Here is a 20,240-nt window from a genome sequence, read left to right as displayed (position 1 = left end):
CACACAGCAAGTAACATTCTATCAAACAAAAGAATATTATTAATATTAGAAGTTAACATGGTTCCCTCTGGAGACTGGAACTTGGAGGTGGGCAGAGGAAGGGAAGGAGACTGCTGCTTTTTGTTTTAAGTGTTATAAAATCATTTTACTTTTTTTTTTTTTTTTTTTTTGCTGTACGTGGACCTCTCACTTTTGTGGCCTCCCCCATTGTGGAACACAGGCTCCGGATGCGCAGGCTCAGTGGCCATGGGTCACGGGCTTAGCTGCTCCGCAGCATGTGGGATCTTCCCGGACCGGGGCATGAACCCGTGTCCCCTGTATTGGCAGGAGGGCTCTCAACCACTGCGCCACCAGGGAAGCCCTACTTTTAAAACTATATGCATGTTACATTGATAAAAATTAAATTAAACCCCTCTCCCCGTGAAGCAAACAACAAACACAGCAAAGAACATTTGACCAGGAGTCATTGGGACTTAATATGTGTCTCTAACTACTTTGTGTGACCTTGGAAACTGAGTTAAATATATTGTTCCTTTTCATCTCTAATGAGGCGTCTGGACCATAGATCATCTCTAGGGTTTTCTAGAAGATCAGCTCTGAAATTCCATGACTTTTCATTACCCAAAAGCCAGCCTAGTAGTTAGGCTCTTTAATACATAGACTGTACTTGATTATAAAGAATCTCATCCATCCCTGAAAAAGTACTAGTCATAAGTCTATTAAATTTAAAACTTTAATTGTAATTCTAACAGCAGTAATGAAGTGTATTATCTAAATAGACTGTTAAACATGTTTTATACAATTTCTTCCCTTAAAAATGTTTATTATATAATTTTACACATTAAATGTAACATACATTCTTTGTTTTATTCACTGATGTGTTCCAAGCACCTGGAACAGTATCTAGCATGTGGTAGGTATTCAGTACATATTTGTCTAATGGGTGAATGAATTCATTGTAAAATATTGTGTTCAGGTTTTCATTGTTTCTACTGACAAGTCAGTTTAAGTCTTATTGTCACTTTTTGGGAGGTACTTTTTTTCTCTAACCACTTTAAAGATTTCCTCTCTGTTTTGGTTTAAGCAGTTTGACTGTGATGTGCCTATGTGTAGTCTTCTTTGTATTTATCTTTCTTGGGGCTCACTGATCTTCCTGGATGTGTGGATTGATATCTTTCATTGGTTTTGGAAAATATCTTTTCTATTCTTGATTATTTTTTCTGCCTCATCCTCTTGTTTCCTTCTGAGACTTGTACTATTGAGTAACTTTATTTTTTAAATTGGTATGTGATAACTCCATTATCTGAATCCCCTATGAACTTGTGACCATTGTTTCTCTTGGTTTCTCGTCATATTTTTGTCTGCTCTTTTTGCTGCCTTTTTTTCAAGACTATTTTTTAGAGCAGTTTTAGATTCACACCAAAATTGAAAAGAAGATACAGAGATTTCCCATATACTCCCTGCCCTCACACATGCCCAGCCTCCCCATTATCAACATCATTCACCAGAATGATGTGTTATCAAGGATGAACCTACATCGACACATCATAATCACCCAAAGTCCATAGTTTACCTTGGGGTTTGCTCTTGGCATGGTACATTCTATGGATTTGGACAAATGTTTATACATATGTCATAATTGACATATATCCATCATTATCATATCATACAAAGTATTTTCACTTTCCTAAAAGTTCTGCCTTCCCCCCATTCCACCCCTGGCAACCATTGATCTTTTTATTGTCTCCCAGTTTTACCTTTTCCAGAATGTCATTGAGTTGGAATCATACAGTATGTAGCCTTTTCAGATTGGCTTCTTTCACTTAGTAATATATATTTAAGATTCCTCCACGTCTTTTCATGGCTTGATAGTTCATTTCTTTTTAGCACTGAATATTCATTGTCTGGATGTACCACAGTTTATCTGTTCATCTACTAAATGGCACCTTTGTTGCTTCCAAAGTTTGGTGATTGTGAATAAAGCTGCTATAAACATCCAGGTGCAGGTTTTTGTGTGGACATGTTTTCAACTCCTTTGGGCAAATATCAAGAGCATGATTGCTGGGTCATATGGTAAGAATCTGTTTAGTTTTGTAAGAAACTACCAAACTGTCTTCCAAGGTGGCTGTACCATTTTACACTCCCACTAGCTGTGAATGAGAGTTCCTCTTGTTCCACAGCCTTGCCAGCATTTGGCAGAGATTATATAATCCAGTGGTTTCCTGAGAATGGGTGCATTTCATTCATTAAGTGTTTTAAAACCTTGCATGTCTGAGAATACCTTTATTCTTCACTTACATTTGATTGATGTGCAAAATGTTGTTGCTATTGTGCCATTTTGATTCCAGGCTTTTGTATGTGACCTCTTTGTTTCTCAAAGCTTTTAGAGTCTTTTCTTTACCTCTGGTATTCATTTCAGGGTGATCTCTGCTGGGGGTCTTTTTCCCTTCATTGTGTAGGCTCTTATGTTCTTTCTTCTCTGAAATTCTCTTGTGTCATTTATTTGATCATTTTCTTCCTTCACTTTTTCAGTTCTCTCTTTCTAGAATTCCTGTTAAGTCACCTATTAAGCCTTCTGGATTTATTCTCTAATCTCCTTTAATTTTGACTTCCAATTTCCATCTCCTGATATTTTATTCCCACCTTCTGGGAAAACTCCTCAACTCTATCTTCCAAACATCTATTGAATTTTTTTTCTGATATCATGTATTTTTAAAAATTTCCAGGAGCCATTTCTTGTTTTTTAAATCTTCTCTTTATATAGTTTTATGTTCTTTTGTGGATGCGGTACTTCCTCATTTCCGTTTAAGGATATTAGTATCAGTTTTTCAGTAATTTCTTCTGTTACCTGAATTATTGCTGTTTGTTTGAATTCATTTTTTTCTCTGTTTGTTTTGATGTCTGTCTTTCATGTTGGAGATTTTCCTTCACTGTTTGGCAATCATTGGCTGTCCATTCATATTTAAGACTGAGGCCCTAAAAAACCAATGAAAAGCACTTTGTAAGGTTCACAGATTTGTTAGCTAGTAGATGGTTAGGTATTACTTTTTAACTGAGGGATCCAAAAATTATCTTAGTTTTTTTCTTGGTCCTGTTAATTCCCTTAAAGAGCCATTGTCTTACTACAGACTTGTAGATATAAATCTATCTGCCGGTATTCTGAGAAGTGAGTCAGGCAGGGAATCTGGGGTATCTATATATCTATAAATCTTACTTTATGCTTATATTTTCAGTTTGCAACCTTCCTCCTGCCATGCCAGATATCCTTTTGGAGCCTAAAGTCCTTTGGTTCAGCCTCACCCAGAGATTAAACCTCTAAATGTATTTAGGGGAAAAGAACGAATTATTACCTGACTCCTTGGGGAGTACATCTGGTATTCTCACAGCTTGTGCCATAAACTTTTAGCCAGTCCTCCCATTTTGCTGCCCTGTCCCTTACCCTGGCCTTTAAAAATACACAAGGCCTCCATTTCCTGAGTCTTTCGGAATACTCTGATGCAGAGCAGCTTGCTGCTTCCTGGCTACTTCTGTGCCGGCACTTGATGTTTTAGCTTTCTTTGTTCTACTAAATTAATTATTAATTTACCTATTTGCTTTCCATCTCCCCCAATTTTATCATCATTACTCATCTAATGTTATCTCTCCTTTCCTCTTTATCCTTGTTAATTCCTTTAGTGTCATTTTAGTGGGGCTTCAGATAGAGCAAAAATAAATGCCAAGTCTTATGTTTAAAAGTAGAATATTTCTATGTGCATTGTTCTCCATTGCCCCTTCATTTATCTCATTTCATTTTAGTCTTCTTGTTCCATGATTCTAATAATAGTCATCACTTACTGAACACCAGGCACTGTGCAGCATACTTTCTATGGATTATGTAATTTATTCCTCACAACCACCCACACGAGATAAGTGCTATTATTGTACTTATTTTACAGAGGAGGAAACTGAGACTTGGAGAAGCTAAGTGATTTACAGAGTTCACACTCCAAAAACCCAGTTGTGCCAACACTTAACCAAGATAGCCTGAGCCTAGAACCTGTCTCCTTAGCCAGTTATACTGTACTGATTCTCTACACCACACTGTTGAATGCTGTTTATAAACAAAATAAATGGATGATGACGTAAATAGATACTCTACCTGAACAAATAGTGTATTTCATTAGGTCTTTGTGAATGAGTATTATACCATTTTGGAGGTACAAAGGCATTAAAAATTATCCAATTGATTGCCCTAGTTTTTTTTTTTTTTTTTTTTTTTTTTTTTTTTTGCTGTACGCGGGCCTCTCACTGCTGTGGCCTCTCCCGTTGCGGAGCACAGGCTCCGGACACACAGGCTCCGCGGCCATGGCTTGCGGGCCCAGCCGCTCCGCGGCATGTGGGATCTTCCGGGATAGGGGCACGAACCCGTGTCCCTTGCATCGGCAGGCGGACTCTCAACCACTGCGCCACCAGGGAAGCCCTGCCCTAGTTTTAACAGGTGAGAAAATGGTAGAACCAGAAAAATTATGTGATTTGATCCAAGCTCAAACACCAAGAACATGTATATATGTATGTGTATCTAAATACATACCTACACAGACAGACACATACACACAAATAATTGGTAGCTTGACATAGAAGATTTTAGATGAAAGTTTCAGATAAAAGCTATTGTACCATATAAAAATGAAATATTGCCAGGATCATATAATTTATTTTGTTTATATATCAGATTCTGTACACATGCACTGTAATTTGTGCTAGCTGTGCTTGATCTTTGTCTTTGAAGTACCCATGATGTGAGCAAGATTTTCAGCAAGACTTTGTAACTTTTGTCTTATTTCCTACTCACCCATTTTTAGTATACAATATAAATAATATATATATATATATATATATATATATATATATTCTAAACAGTATATTTATATTCCATTTTTATTACCGCCTTCTGACAGGAACATAAGTATTAAAGGAGAAGGATTTGGTCAGACATTCTCAAAATAGAATAGTCTAATTCAAACTGAATGAGATCAAGCTTTTATTTTTAGCTTTTACAGTCATCTTCTATCTTTGGAGAATGGAGCTAGGAGGAGTTGAGAAGCACACATTCTCCCTAGACATTACTTATCTTACATTATAACTCATAAGTTTGCCTGTAATGGACTCAAGGCCATTAGAGAGAACAGTATTTGGGGAAGATGAAGGTACATTAGAGATATAATTTGCAAGGTATTTTGGAAACAAATTTAACATAAAATAATTTCAGAGTCAAAATGTAATAGGAAGCTAATCAAATCACAAAATAAACCTTAAGTTTAACAACAACAGTATAAGCTTATATTCTTCCCTTGAAACCAAAAAAGCTTGTAGAAGTTTTAACCTGAAAATGTATGTCCCCTAGCAATAGCCTTAATGTGTATCCTAAGGGTCAGAGGTTGGAGTGGGAGAGAGCAAGATTCTTTGACGGGCTCCAGTAACTTCAGGAAGAGCTTATATGTAGCTATTTCTTTACCAGCCAGACAGGAGTCATATGTGAAGAATGTTTTTAAATTCTTCAATTCCTAGCTATTTTCTAATTTTTAAAAGTGTATTTTGCTCATGTTATAAATCAAAATATGTTCCATATGAATCAAACAGCAAAAATATTAATAATTAATCAGTGAGGGGGCTTCCCTGGTGGTGCAGTGGTTGAGAGTCCGCCTGCCGATGCAGGGGACACGGGTTCGTGCCCCGGTCCGGGAAGATCCCACATGCTGCGGAGCGGCTGGGCCCATGAGCCATGGCCGCTGAGCCTGCGCATCCAGAGCCTGTGCTCTGCAACGGGAGAGGCCACAACAGTGAGAGGCCTGCATACCGCAAAAAAAAAAAAAAAGAATCAGTGAAAGTATTACAAGATTTATAAACATTAAAAGGAACGATTGGGACTTCCCTGGTGGTGCAGAGGTTAAGAATCCACCTGCCAAGGCAAGGGACACGGGTTTGAGCCCTGGTCTGGGAAGATCCCACGTGCCACAGAGCAACTAAGCCTGTGCACCACAACTACTGAGCCTGCACTCTAGAGCCCGCAAGCCACAACTACTGAGCCCGCTCGCCTAGATCCCGTGCTCCGCGACAAGAGAAGCCACCGTAATGAGAAGCCCACGCACCACAATGAAGAGTAGCCCCCGCTCGCCGCAACTAAAGAAAGCCCGCACACAGCAGCAAAGACCCAACACGGCCAAAAATAAATAATAAATTAACTAATTAATTTAAAAAAGGAATGATTGATTATTTTGAGTAAATAAAGCTTAAATCACAAAACCACCATAAACAAAATCAAAATGAAATCACAAACTAGAAAAATATTTCTAATAAATAAAGGGTTAATGTATATAATATAGAGAGTTTTTACATACCCAGATGAAGATAGCATATACTCTAAAAGAAAAGTATACTAAAGATATGGATACAAAATTCACATAAGAAATGCATATAGTCAATAAACATGAAAAATGTTCAAACTCATTTGTAAACAAATAATAATTACTGCACATTAAAGCAAAAACAAACGAACAATTTTTCATATAAAATGGTCAAATGGTAATGGGAAGGGTGCAGCATAATGGCCACTCTTGTATCATACCTTACTGATAAAGATATAAATTGATATGATTTTATGTTGTCATTTTTGCTTCCAAAGTTCACTGTTTCTTTTTTTTTTCTTTTTAAATTAATAGACTAATTTTTTAGGGTAGTTTTAGCTTTACAGAGAATGGAGCAGAAAGTTTAGAGAGCTCCCACAGACTCCCTTTGCCCTATCCCTCCCTCCCCCCAGTTTCTCCTATTACCAATGTCTTGCATTAGTGTGGTACGTTTGTTACAATTGATAAGCCAATATTGATACATTATTATTAACTAAAGTCTATAATTTACATTGGGGTTCACTCCTTGTATTATACATTCTGTGGGTTTTGACATATGTATGATGGTATATATTGACCATTATAGTATTATGCAAAATAGTTTCACTGCTCTAAAAATGCCCTATGCTTCACCTGTTCATCTGTTCCCCGCCCTTCCCCTGAACCCCTGGCAACCAGTGATCTTTTTACTCTCTTTGTAGTTTTGTCTTTTCCAGAATATCATATAATTGGAATCATATAGTATATAGTCTTTTCACATTGGCTTCTTTCACTTAGCAATATGCTTGCAAGATTCCTTCATATCTTTTCATCCCTTAGTAGCTAATTTCTTTTTCACTGAATAATATTCCATAGTATGGATGTACCACAGTTTGTTTATCTATTCACCTATTGAAGGATGTCTTGATTGCTTCCAAGTTTTGGCAGATTATGAATAAATCTATATGCAGATAAACATCTATGTGCAGGTTTTACACAGACGTAAGTTTTCAACCCTGTTAGGTGAATACTACAGAGCATGATTGCTGCATTGTATAGTAAGAGCATGTTTAGTTTTGTAAGAAACAATGAAACTGTCTTCCAAAGAGGCTGTACCATTTTGTAATCTCACCAGCAGTGAATAAGAGTTCCTGTTGCTCCCCATCCTTGACAACATTTGGTGTTGTCAGTGTTTGGATTTTAGCCATTCTAATAGGAGTGTGGTGTAGTATGATATCTTGTTGTTTGACTTTGAAATTCCTTAATGAAATACAATGTTGAGCCTATTTTCATATGTTTATTTACCACATACATATTTTCTATGGTGAGATGTCTGTTCCAAACTTTTACCCATTTTTAAAATGGGCATTTAAAAACTTTTCTTATTGTTGAATTTTAAGAGGTTCTTTTTTGGGGTGTATTTTAGTTACCAGTCTTTTATCAGTTATGTGTTTTGAAAAGATTTTCTGCCAGTCTATGGTTTATATTTCCATTTTTAAACATTATCTTTCACAAAGAAAAGTTTTTAAGGTTAATAAAGTACACTTTACTGATATTTTTCTTTCATGGATCATGCTTTTGATGTTGTATCTAAAAAGTCATCACTAAACCTGAGGTCATCTAAATTTTCTCCTATATTATCCTCTGGGAGTTTTATAGTCTGGAATTTTACAATCAGGTCTGTGATTCACTTTGAGTTAATTTTTGTGGAGGATATAAGGTCTGCATCTAGATTCATTTTTTTCTGCATGTGGATGTCTGGTTTTTCCAGCACCACTAGTTGAAAATAGTGCCCTTTCTCTATTGAATTACCTTTGCTCTTTTGTTGAAGATCAGTTGGCTATATTTGTGTGGGACTATTTCTGGAATCTTTATTTTATTCTGTCCCATCAGTCTATTTGTCTGTTCTTTTACCAGTACCACACTGTCTTATTATAGTAAATCTTGAACTTGGATAGTGTCAGTTCTCCAACTTTGTTCACCTTCACTATTGTCTTAGCTCTTCTGGGGTTTTTGCCTTCCCATATAAACATTAGAATCAGTTTGTCAATATCAACAAAATTTAAAGAATTATTGGGGCTTTGATTAAGATTGTATTTAATTCGTAAATCATGTTGGAAAAAACTGATATCTTAACAATATTGGGTCTTCTTATCCATGAACATGGAATATCTCTCCATTTATTTAGCTCTTCTTTGATTTCCTACATCAGAATTTTGTAGTGTTACTCATGTAGATCTTGTACAGATTTTGTTAGACTTATACCTAAGAATTCTATATCTTTGGTACTAATGTGAATGGTATTGTGTTTTTAACTTTAAAATCCAATTGTTCATTGCTCTTATACAGCAATTGACTTTTGTATATTAACCTTGTTTCCTGACACCTTGCGATAATCTCTTATTTGTTCTGGGAGTTTTCTTGTTACTGTTGTTGATTCTTTGGGATTTTCTATGTAGTGAATCATGTCATTTGTGAAGAAAGACAGTCATTTCTTCCTTTGCAAATCTGTACACCTTTTGTTTCCTTTTTTTCTTTTTATTTCATTAACTATAACTTCCAATATGATGTTGAACAGAAGTGATGAGAAGGGACAGTCTTGCCTAGTTTTTGATGTTAGCAAGATAGCATCTAGCTTCTCCCCATTAAGTGTGATGTTAGCTGTAGGGTTTTTGTAGGTGTTCTTTATCAAATTGAGGAAGTTCCCCGCTATTCCTAGTTTACTGAGAGGTTTTTTCCCTTTCAAGACTATAAATAATTATTTTTTAATTGAAATATAGTTGATTTACAATATTGTGTTACTTTCAGATGTACAGCATAGTGATTCAGTATTTTTGCAGATTATATTCCATTATAGGTTATTATAAGATAATGGGTATAATTCCCTCTGCTATACAGTATATCCTTGTTGCTTATCTATTTTATATATAGTAGTTAATCTCATACCCCTGATTTGTCCCTTCCCCATCCCTCTCCTCTTTGGTAACCACAAGTTTGTTTTCTATATCTGTGAGTCTGTTTCTGTTTTGCATATTTAGATTTCACATATAAGTGATATGTGGAATCTAAACACTTTCTGACTTATTTCACTAAACATAATGTTCTCTATGTCCATCCACATTGCTGCAACTGGCAGTATTACATTCTTTTTTATGGCTGAGTAGTATCCATTATGTGTGTGTGTGTGTATGTGTCACATCTTCTTAATCCAGTTGTCTGTTCATAGGCACTTGGGTTGCTTCCATGTCTTGGCTATTGTAAATATTACTTGCTGTGAACATTGGGGTGCCTCTATCTTTTCAAATTAGTGTTTTTGTTTTTTCTGGATACTTACCCAGGAGTGGAATTACTGGATCATATAGTAGTTCAATTTTTGTTTTTTTAAAGAACCTTCATACTGTTATCCATAGTGGCTGCACCAATTTACATTCCCACCAACAGTGTATGAGAGTTCCCTTTTGTCCACATCCTTGCCAACATTTGTTTTTGTAGACTTTTTTTTTTTGGCTGCACTGCATGGCTTGTAGGATCTTAGTTCCCCAACCAGGGATTGAACCTGGGCCCACAGCAGTGAAAGCAGCAAGTGCTAACCGTGGACCACCAGGGAATTCTCTATTTGTAGACTTTTTGGTGATAGCCATTCTGACAGGTATGAGGTGATACCTCTTTGTGGTTTTGATTTGTATTTCTCTAATAACTAGTGATGTTGAACATCTTTCCATTTGCCTGTTAGCCATCTGTATGTCTTCTTTGGAAAAATATCTATTCAAGACTTCTGCTCATTTTTTTGATTGGATTGTTTGTTTGTTTGATATTGAGTTATATGCTCTGTGTATTTTGGATATTAACCCCTTGTCAGTCACATAATTTGCAAATATATTCTCCTACTCTGTAAGTAGTCTTTTCATTTTGTTGATGGAAAGTTTCCTTTGCTGTTCAAAAACTTTTAAATTTAATTAGGTCCCATTTGTTTATTTTTGCTTTTATTTCTTTTGCCTTAGGAGACTGATCCAAGAAAATATGTCAAAGAATGTTCCACCTGTGTTCTCTTATGGGAGTTTTATTGTTTCAGGTTTTACGTTTAGATCTTCAAACCATTTTGAGTTTAGTTTTGTATATGGTGTAAGGAAATGTTCTAATCTCATTGTTTTACATGTGGCTATCCAGTTTTCCCAGCATCACTTATTGAAGAAACTGTCTTTTCTCCACTGTATATCCTTGCCTCCTTTGTCATAGATTAATTGACTGAAGGTGCCTGGGTTTATTTCTGGGCTCTCCATTCTGTTCCATTGATCTATGTGTTTGTTTTTGTGCCAGTACTACACTATTTTGATTACTGTAGCTTTATAGGATAGTCTGAAGTCTGGGAGGGTTATACCTCCAGCTTTGTTCTTTTTTCTCAGGATTGCTTTGGCAATTTTGTGGTCCCATATAAATTTTAGGATTATTTGTTCTAGTTCTGTGAAAAATGTGATGGGGTATTTTGATAGGGATTGCGTTAAATCTGTAGATTGCTTTGGATAGTATGGCCATTTTAATAAGATTATTTCTTACAATCCAAGAGCATGAGATATCTTTCCATTTCTTTGAATCATCTTTAGTTTCCTTTATCAGTGTTTAATAGTTTTCAGAGTACAGGTCCTTCACATCCTTGGTTAAGTTTATTCCTAGGTATTTTATATTTTTGGATACAATTTTAAGTGGGATTTTGTTTTACTTTCTCTTTCTGATATTTCATTATTAGTGTACAGGAATGGAACAGATTTCTGTATGTTAATCTTGTATCCTGCAACCTTGCTGAATTCATTTATTCTAATGGTTTTTGGGTAGAGACTTTAGAGTTCTCTATATAGAGTATCACGTTGTCTGCAAATGTTTTACCTCTTCCCTTCCAATTTGGACACCTTTTATTTCTTTTTCTTGTCTGATAGCTGTGGCTAGGACTTCCACTACTGTGTTAAATGGAAGCAGCAAGAGCGGACATCCTTGTCTTGTTACTGAATTTAGTGGGAAGGCATTCAGCTTTTCACTGTTGAATATTATGTTGGCTATGGGTTGGTTGTAAATAGCCTTTTGCTGAGAGTTTTTATCATGGGTGGATGTTGGATTTTGTCAGATACACTTTCTGCATCTATTAATTTAATCATGCGATTTTTCCTCTTTAGCCTGTTGATGGTGATAGATTATATTCATTGACTTTTGAATGTTGAACTAGCTTTATATAACTGGGATAATTCCCACTTGATTGTGGGTTGTAGTTCTTAAAATAGATCGTTGTATTATACTTAGTAATATTTTGTTGAATATTTTTATATCTATGTTCATGAGAGATATTAGTCTATAGTTTTCTTTTCGTCTAGTGTTTTTGGTTTTGGTATCAGGGTAATGCTGGTCTCATAGAATGACTTAGGAAATATTCTGTCTACATCTATTTTCTGGAAGAGATTGTAGAGAGTTGGTATAATCTTTTCCTTAAATGTTTGTTAGAGTTCAGCAGTAAACCCATTTAGGCCTGGTGCTTTCTGTTTTGAAAGGTTATTAATTATTGATTTAATTTCTTTAATAGATATAAGCCTATTCAGATTATCTATTTCTTCTTATGTAAGTTCTGACAGATTATGTCTTTCAGGGAATTGGTCCATTTCATCTAGGTTATCAAATTTGTGGGTACAGAGTTGTTCATAATATTCCTTTATTATGCTTTTAATGTCCATGGGATCTGTGGTGATGTCACCTCTTTCTGATAGAAATTTTTGTATCCTCTCTTTTTTTCTTAGTTAGCCTGGCTAGAGACTTACTAATTTTATTGATCGTTAATAAAAAGCAGGTTTGGGCTTCCCTGGTGGCGCAGTGGTTGAGAGTCCGCCTGCCGTTGCAGGGGACACGGGTTCATGCCCCGGTCTGGGAAGATCCCACATGCCGCGGAGTGGCTAGGCCTGTGAGCCATGGCCGCTGAGCCTATGCGTCCGGAGCCTGTGCTCCGCAATGCGAGAGGCCACAACAGTGAGAGGCCCGCATACCGCAAATAAATAAATAAATAAATAAAAATAAATAAATAAATAAAAAGCAGGTTTAAGAACCTGCTTTTGGGTCATTGATTATATCTATTGGTTTCCTGTTTTTAGTTCCATTGATTTCGGCTTTAAATTTTATTTGTATTTTCTTTGCTTGCTTTGGATCTAATTTGCTCTTTTTTCCCTAAATTCCCAAAGAAGCTTAGATTATTGGTTTTTAGATCTTCCTTTTTTTCTAATATGTGCATTCAGTGCTATAAATTTCCCTCTAAGCCCCACTTTTGCTATATCACACACATTTTGGTAAGTTTTATTTTCATTTTCATTTCATTCAAACTATTTTAAAATTTTTCTTGATATACCTTCTTTGACACATGTGTTATTTAGGACTGTGCTGTTTAATCTTCAATTATTTGGGGATTTTCCAGCTGTCCTTCTGTTACTGATTTCAAGTTCAGTTCTGTTGTGTTCCTAGAGTAGACACTGTATGATTTTTATTCTTTAATAATTGTTAAGGCGTGTTTTATGGCCCCAAATTCATATCTTGGTGAATGTTCCATGTAAATTTGGGAAGAATATGTATTCTGCTGTTTTTAGATGAATTTGTCTTTAGGTATCAATTATATCCAGTTGATTGATGGTGTTGTTAAGTTCAACTCTATCCTTACTGAATTTCTGCCTGCTGAATGTTTCCATTTTTGAAAGAAGGTTATTAAAGTCTCCAACTAATTGTGAATTCATCTATTTCTCCATGCAGTTCTGTCAGGTTTTGCCTCACATATTTTGATGTTCCACTGTTAGGTGCATACAGATTAAGGATTGTTATACCTTCTAAGAAAATTGACCTGTTTATCATTATGTAATGCCCTTCTTTATCCCTGATCATTTTCCTTGCTCTAAAGTCTGCTCTGTCTGAAATTAATGCTACTCCAACTTTTTTTTTTTTAATGAGGACCATTTTTAAAGTCTTTTAAAAATTTGTTACAATATTGCTTGTTTTTTATGTTTTTTTGGTTTTTTGACCACAAGGCATGTGAGATCTTAGCTCCCTGACCAGGGATCAAACCCACACCCCCTGCACTGGAAGGTGAAGTCCCAATTACTGGACTGCCAGAGAAGTCCCCTGATTTTTTAAAGTTAGTGTTAGCATGGTGTAACTTTCTTCATCTCTTTACTTTTTTTTGTTATTTATTTTTTATTTTTGGCTGCTTTGGGTCTTCATTGCTGTATGCGGGCTTTCTCTAGTTGCGGCAAGTGGTGGCTACTCTTTTTTGCGGCTCATGGGCTTCTCATTGAGGTGGCTTCTCTTGTTGCAGAGCATGGGCTCTTGGCACATGGGCTTCAGTAGTTGTGGCATGCGGGCTCAGTATTTATGTCTCGAGGGCTCTAGAGCACAGGCTCAGTAGTTGTGGTGCACTGGCTTAGTTTCTCCGCGGCATGTGGGATCTTCCCAGACCAGGGCTCAAACCTGTGTCCCCTGCATTGGCAGGCGGATTCTTAACCAGTGCACCACCAGGGAAGTCCATCATCTCTTTACTCTTAATCTATATGTGCTTTTATATTTGAAGTGGGTTTATTGTAGACAATAAAGGTCTTATTTTTTTTTGATGCACGCTGACAATCTCTGTTTTTTAATTGGTATATTTAGACCATTAACATTTAAAGTGATTATTTATATAGCTGGATTAATATGTATCATATTTGTTACTGTTTTTTGTCATTGCCTTTGTTTTCTTTCCTATTTTTGTCTTTCACTCTTTTCCTGCTTTTTTTTTTAAATTGAGCATTTTGTAAGATTTTATTTTTCTCTCCTTTTGCACATCAATTATGGGTTTTTTTCTGCTTTTTTTAGTGGTTGTCCTAGAGTTTGCAATATACATTTACAGATAATCCAGGTTCACTTTCATATAACACTATACTGTGTCATGGGTAGCGCAAGTACCTGCTAACAACAAAATAGTACTAATTCCTCTCTCCTGCCCTTTGTATCATTGTTGTCATTCATTTCACTTATACATAAGCATACATATACATAAGCATACATATACATATACATAAGCATATATTAGTAATACATATCGTAATGTATATTATGTTATATATTTTATTAATATATATGATGTACATCCCTAATTGAATACATTATTGCTATTATTGTTTGAACAAACTTCTCTTAGAGCAATTAAAAAAAAGTTTTATACTTTACTTTCACTTATTCCTCCTTTAATACTCTTCCTTTCTTTATGTAGTTCTGGGCTTCTGACCTTATAATTTTCCTTCTCTCTAAAGAACTTTTAACATTTCTTGCAAAGCAAGTCTACTGGCAACAAATTCCCTCAATTTTTGTTTGAGAAAGTTGTTATTTCTCCTTCACTTTTGAAGGATAATTTTGCAGGGTTCATAATTCTAGGTTGGTAGGTGTTTTCTCTCAATACTTTCAATATTTCACTCAACTCTCTTTTCGCATGCATACATGGTTTGAAGAGAAGTCTGATGTAATTTTTATCCTTGCTACTCTATAGGTAAGGTGTTTATTTCTTCTGGCTTCTTTAAAATGTTTTTTTTTTTTTCTGCAGTTCAAATATACTTATGCATAGATTTTTTTTTTTTTTTTTTTTGGTGTTTATACTGCTTGGCGTGTTCTCTTAGCTTCCTGGGTCTGTGGCTTGATATCTGTCAGTAATCTTGGAAAATTCTCAACTATTATCACTTCAAATATTTCTTCTGTTTCTTTCTCTCTTTCTTCTCCTTCTGGTATCCCCATTATGGATGTTACACATTTATAGTTGTCCCAGAGTCCTGTTTTCTGTTCTATGTTTTTCATGCTTTTTTCTCTTTGTATTTCAGCTTTAGAAGTTTCCATTGGCATATCTTGAAGCTCATTGTTTCTTTTATTGGGCATGTCCAGCCTACTGATAAGTCCAACAAAGGCCTTTTTCATTTCTTTACAATGTTTTCTCTTTCTAGCATTTCCTTCTGATTCTATCTCAGAATTTTAATCTTTCTGCTTACATTACCCATCTGTTCTTACAAGTCATCCACTTTTTCCATTAGAACCTTTAGTATATTAATCATAGTTATTTTAAATTCCTAGTCTGATAATTCTGAAATATCTGCCATATTTGAGTCTGGTTCTGATGCTTGCTCTGTCTGTTCAAACTGTGTTTTTTTGTCTTTTAGTATGCCTTGCACTTTTTTGTTGAAAGCTGGACATGATGTACTGGATAAAAAGAACTGAGATAAACAGACCTTTAGTGTGTGGTTTTGTGTTTTTTCGCTAGAAGTTGGGCTGTGTTTGCTGCTTGCTGTAGCTATAGGTGTCAGAGGCTAAAATTTTCTCAGGTGTCCTTGTTTTTGTTTCCCCTCTTGTCTGGGTTTCCCTAGAGACTTTCTCTTAAGGCCTTTGACATGCAGTTATTTATGTTGTAGTCTCATTATTATACAGAAGGCTTATTGATGTCGTGGTAAGGTGTGTGTGTGGGGAACACTGTATAGTCCTATTATTAGGTCTGTCTTTTAGTGAGCCTATGCCCCTTGGGTGGGACCCTTCCAAGTTCTCAGTTTTGTTACCCCACCACCACTATCATCTTTAGGTAAGACAGGAAGGCTAGGGGGAGTTGAGTTGGGTATTTCCCTTCCCCCAGGTTGGTCAGGCTCTAGTAAAACCCAAGGTGTTTCACCTCTGGTTTGATATCAAGTGTCCCTTGAGGGCTGCATTTGTTAAGAAAAACAGAAGGCTCTGAGCATATTTCAAGATAGTTACTTTTCCCTTACTCCTGTTGGGAAACACGAGGGGATTTTTCTCCAGTCTTCATTCTGAGAACTGATGGGGCTCTTGGAGGTAAAGCTTACAAAAATGTGGTGGCCCTAACTTGGAGTTTTTAATTCATAAGCTTGTTCACACTGAGCCTCTAGCAATTCATCAATTTAAGTTTTTCTACCCTTTACTGGCTTCAGTGGAGGATCTCTGCTCCTGGACTTCTGCTCCAGTAAGTTATAATTCTGTATATTTGCCTCCAGTTTTGAGAGCAGCAGTTTGGCCTGTGTCCTCAGTTCTCTGATGGATGTAAGGAGAGTTGATGATTATCAGTTTGTTAAGTTTTTTTCTTGTTGTGAGGAAAGAAGTGTTGACTTCTAAGCTCCTTACATATTGGATTGGACTGTTATGACTTTTCTAGATAATAGTTATCAGAAGTCCTAAAATGCCCTTTGATTCAGTAATATCATCTCTAGAAATTGATCTTGATAAAATAATCAGAGATAGGCACAAAGGTAAATGCATTAAGATATTCACTGAACGTGAGCCATGGCCGCTGAGCCTGCGCTTCCAGAGCCTGTGCTCCGCAACGGGAGAGGCCACAACAGTGAGAGGCCCGCATACCACAAAAAAAAAAAAAAAAAAAAAAAAAAGATATTCACTGAAGCATTATTTGTAATAGCAAAAAATGGAAATAATATAACTGTCTAACAACAGGATATTGGTTTATAAAGGAAGGGAGCGAAGAAAAAAGAAAAGAAAGCTAATGTCTCTACTTATATCAAGGAGAGCATAAGTAATTGGAATGCACAGTGAACCCTGATGACATCTTCTTAGTGGCTCTATCCTAGTACTAACACATTATAATACTTTAAGTCTTATTACCTTCCTGGTCATTCTAGATCAGTAAATATGAAGCATCTAAAATACTTCATGTGTTTTTATGCTAAGGGGAGAAGGAAGTGGAAACCAGCCTTTACTGAATACTTCCTATGTATACATTAAGTGCTTCTCATTCCTTATGCCATCCTTATAAAGTAAGAGTTATTTTCCTCATTTTTACAGATTAGGAGATGGAGATTAAAAGAAACATTTCCCTTTTTATAATGAAATGATCTGTTTATGCATTTGCCTCCCATGGTCTCTGCAAGCAAGGACCAGTTATATTTGTCATTTTACATTAGTTCCTAACAGAGTGTCTGGCACATAACAGATATCCTGCAAAGTCTGTTGGAGTGTGAAAAGTAACTTGTTCTACATCACATAGCCAGAGAATGGTAGTGGCCATGATTTAAAAGCCTGTGCTGTCTTCCACTGGTACCACACTGCCTCTCTATTCCCTATCACCTCCAGAATGGGTTAGGAAGTGGTACTGGCATTTGTGTTACTATCTCTTTAGTAGTTTTAAAGATTCCCAGGGTACATTTGACTGATAAATCAATTCTTGTTTAATGCCTCTGAGTTTGTAGAGTAGTTGCCTTCATGTGATTTGTGAATTACTTTTAGTAATAACCAGACTGTAAGTATGGTGAGCTCAGGTGTTCAACTATATGATTTAATACTTGCCCATATTCTACAATTTTGTGATTTTATGATCCTAAATTTGGACAGCTCATTACATATTGATAACATTTCCTAATGAATATATCCAGTGAGAATTAGTCAGTGTATCACATTGGGCAGATCATGGACTTTGAAGACAAACAGATGATGTTTTTTATCCCAGTTGTGCCATTTACCCCTTGTGTGATTTTGAGCAAGTTGTTTAACCTCTCTGTGCCTCAGTTTTCCCATTTCTAAAATGGAAGTGATGATTTCTACCTTATTGGGTGGTTTGAAGATTAAAGTTTAAATGAGATAATATATTGAGTACTTGGTACATGGTAACCATTTGATAAATGGTACCTCTATTAATTTATCTTGACAGTTGAAATGATGAGCCACATCAATGAGAGAAGGTTTGACTGGGATAGATATAGTCTTGAACTTGGTACTAAATACACAGAAATGCAAAGTACACGACATGGAAGATGTGTATTATCAGTAACGTGTGGAAAAGACTTGGGGAGCCTCAGCTGACTGCCTGCTCAGTCTGAGTCAGCAGTATTATGTTGCGGCCAAAAAAGGTTTTAAGGATAGTGCCTAGATCAAGGAAGGAGACATTTCTCCTCCCTTCTGCTCTGGTCAGATTCTCCTTGATTTCTCTATTTCATTTCTGGGCATGAACATTTAAGAGAATCATTGATTAACCAGAGTCTGTCAAGAAGAAGCACAACCAAGGTGGTGAGAAATCATGAGCCCATGCTACTACTTAAAAGAGTAGATGAATTGAGAAGATCTAGCCTGGGGAGTGTGTTAGAAAGTATAGGTGGGGGAGGGGAGGTTGGCATGATAAAATAAGTATCCATTTCTAAAAGGTTATCGTGTTAGATTGTTCCCTCATAACACTAGGAGATAAAACTATGACCAGGGATGGAAGTTGTATGGAGGAGATTCAATTTAAGCCTTTCTTGCAAAGGATTAAATCTATATGAAAATTAAACTGCCTTCCTTGGTTTTTGGTGATCAAGTAAATGCCAGATAAGTATATTGCTGGAATGCCGTAGAGAAAATTCATCATCACTTCTGACTGGAGATTGGACTAGAATTAAATGATCTTAAAGACCCTTCCAACTTTATATTTTTGTGATTTTATATACAAGCAAAGTATGGGTTATTTGAAATGCAGTATATAAAGATGGAGATGGTTGAACCAGTCCTTGCCTCTATGAAACTTATATTTTAATTGGAGGAACAACACAAATTTTAAAAGTCTTAAAGAGTATTAGGATGAAATCACAATAAGAGAATATCATAGGGCTGATTGATTAATTGTTAAGTAAATGTTAATATTAATTGAATACTTTTCAACCTTGTATGTTTTGTAAAGCACCAGTTACTCTCAAAGAACATGAGTGTCATGATCCTGGGGGTGGGGAAGGAAGCATATTTACATGTTTGTACGTTATTATACTGATAAGTTATAATAAATGTCAAGGGCTTAAAATTTTTAATGACAAAGCTTTTTTTTTTAAGATGTTGGGGGTAGGAGTTTATTAATTAATTAAATTATTTTTGCTGTGTTGGGTCTTCGTTTCTGTGCGAGAGCTTTCTCTAGTTGTGGCAAGCGGGGGCCACTCTTCATCGCGGTGCGCGGGCCTCTCACTATCGCGGTCTCTCTTGTTGTGGAGCACAGGCTCCAGACGCGCAGGCTCAGTAGTTGTGGCTCACAGGCCTAGTTGCTCCGCGGCATGTGGGATCCTCCCAGACCAGGGCTCGAACCCGTGTCCCCTGCATTAGCAGGCAGATTCTCAACCACTGCGCCACCAGGGAAGCCTGACAAAGCTTATTAAGTAAACTTTCCAGTGGGCAGAAGATATGAAGGTCCAGGTGTTATATTGAGATTTCAAGGTTAGAACTAAAGTGACTGAATATTGCAGTAGGATAAGGTTTTTGAAGTTTTATTCTACATTAGATATGATGTCCACCAGGGCTAGGACAGGAACAAAGCCAGTGTTTGGTGAAATTGGATCTGCTTAGAGACAAATGCTTTTATTTATGATTAGGAAACTTGTTCAGCATGTGTGCGATCAGCAGGTATATGGGAAATCTCTGTACCTAATACTCATTTTTGCTGTGAACCTAAAACTGCTCTAAAAAATAAAGTCTATTAAAAATGGTTCACATCTTCATATATTTTAAGTTAATGAAATCAAATTTCATAATTTGATGGAGTCTAATTTATGAAATTCTGAACCCATCATGGTAATTTCTAGGTAAGGTGACCATCAGTAAACTGGAAAGATCATAATTACCACAAATTCAGTTAGAACTCTTGACATCTTCATCTGGATATTTTATGTGGTTTATCAGTGCTGGTAGGAAGGGGAAGGGAATGTGAGGGTTATACCAGTAACATCAACACTTGGTTGACATGGACCCTAGAAAAGTAATGCCCAAAGAACAAAAATTTTGCAGTGTTCATCCTTCAGCAACCAATCCGTGTGGCAGGTGTAACTCTGCCTTGGGGCAGACACTTCTGGCTACAATAGTTTGATGATGCTTGAT

At 36.2% G+C, this 20,240-nt stretch overlaps 1 protein-coding gene across 1 annotated transcript in view; it reads left to right on the top strand.

Annotated features, from left to right (window-relative positions):
• CCDC158 (coiled-coil domain containing 158) overlaps window positions 1–20,240 on the top strand; it is a gene marked incomplete at both ends in the record, with an annotated part of 73,869 nt that overhangs the window by 40,647 nt on the left and 12,982 nt on the right.

The sequence above is a fragment of the Mesoplodon bidens genome (genome assembly GCF_964165515.1).
Source record: "Mesoplodon bidens genome assembly, chromosome: 1".
NCBI classification, from domain to species: domain Eukaryota; kingdom Metazoa; phylum Chordata; class Mammalia; order Artiodactyla; family Ziphiidae; genus Mesoplodon; species Mesoplodon bidens.
The sequence above is the reverse complement of the archived record's forward strand: the minus strand, read 5'-3'. Positions and strand labels throughout refer to the sequence as shown.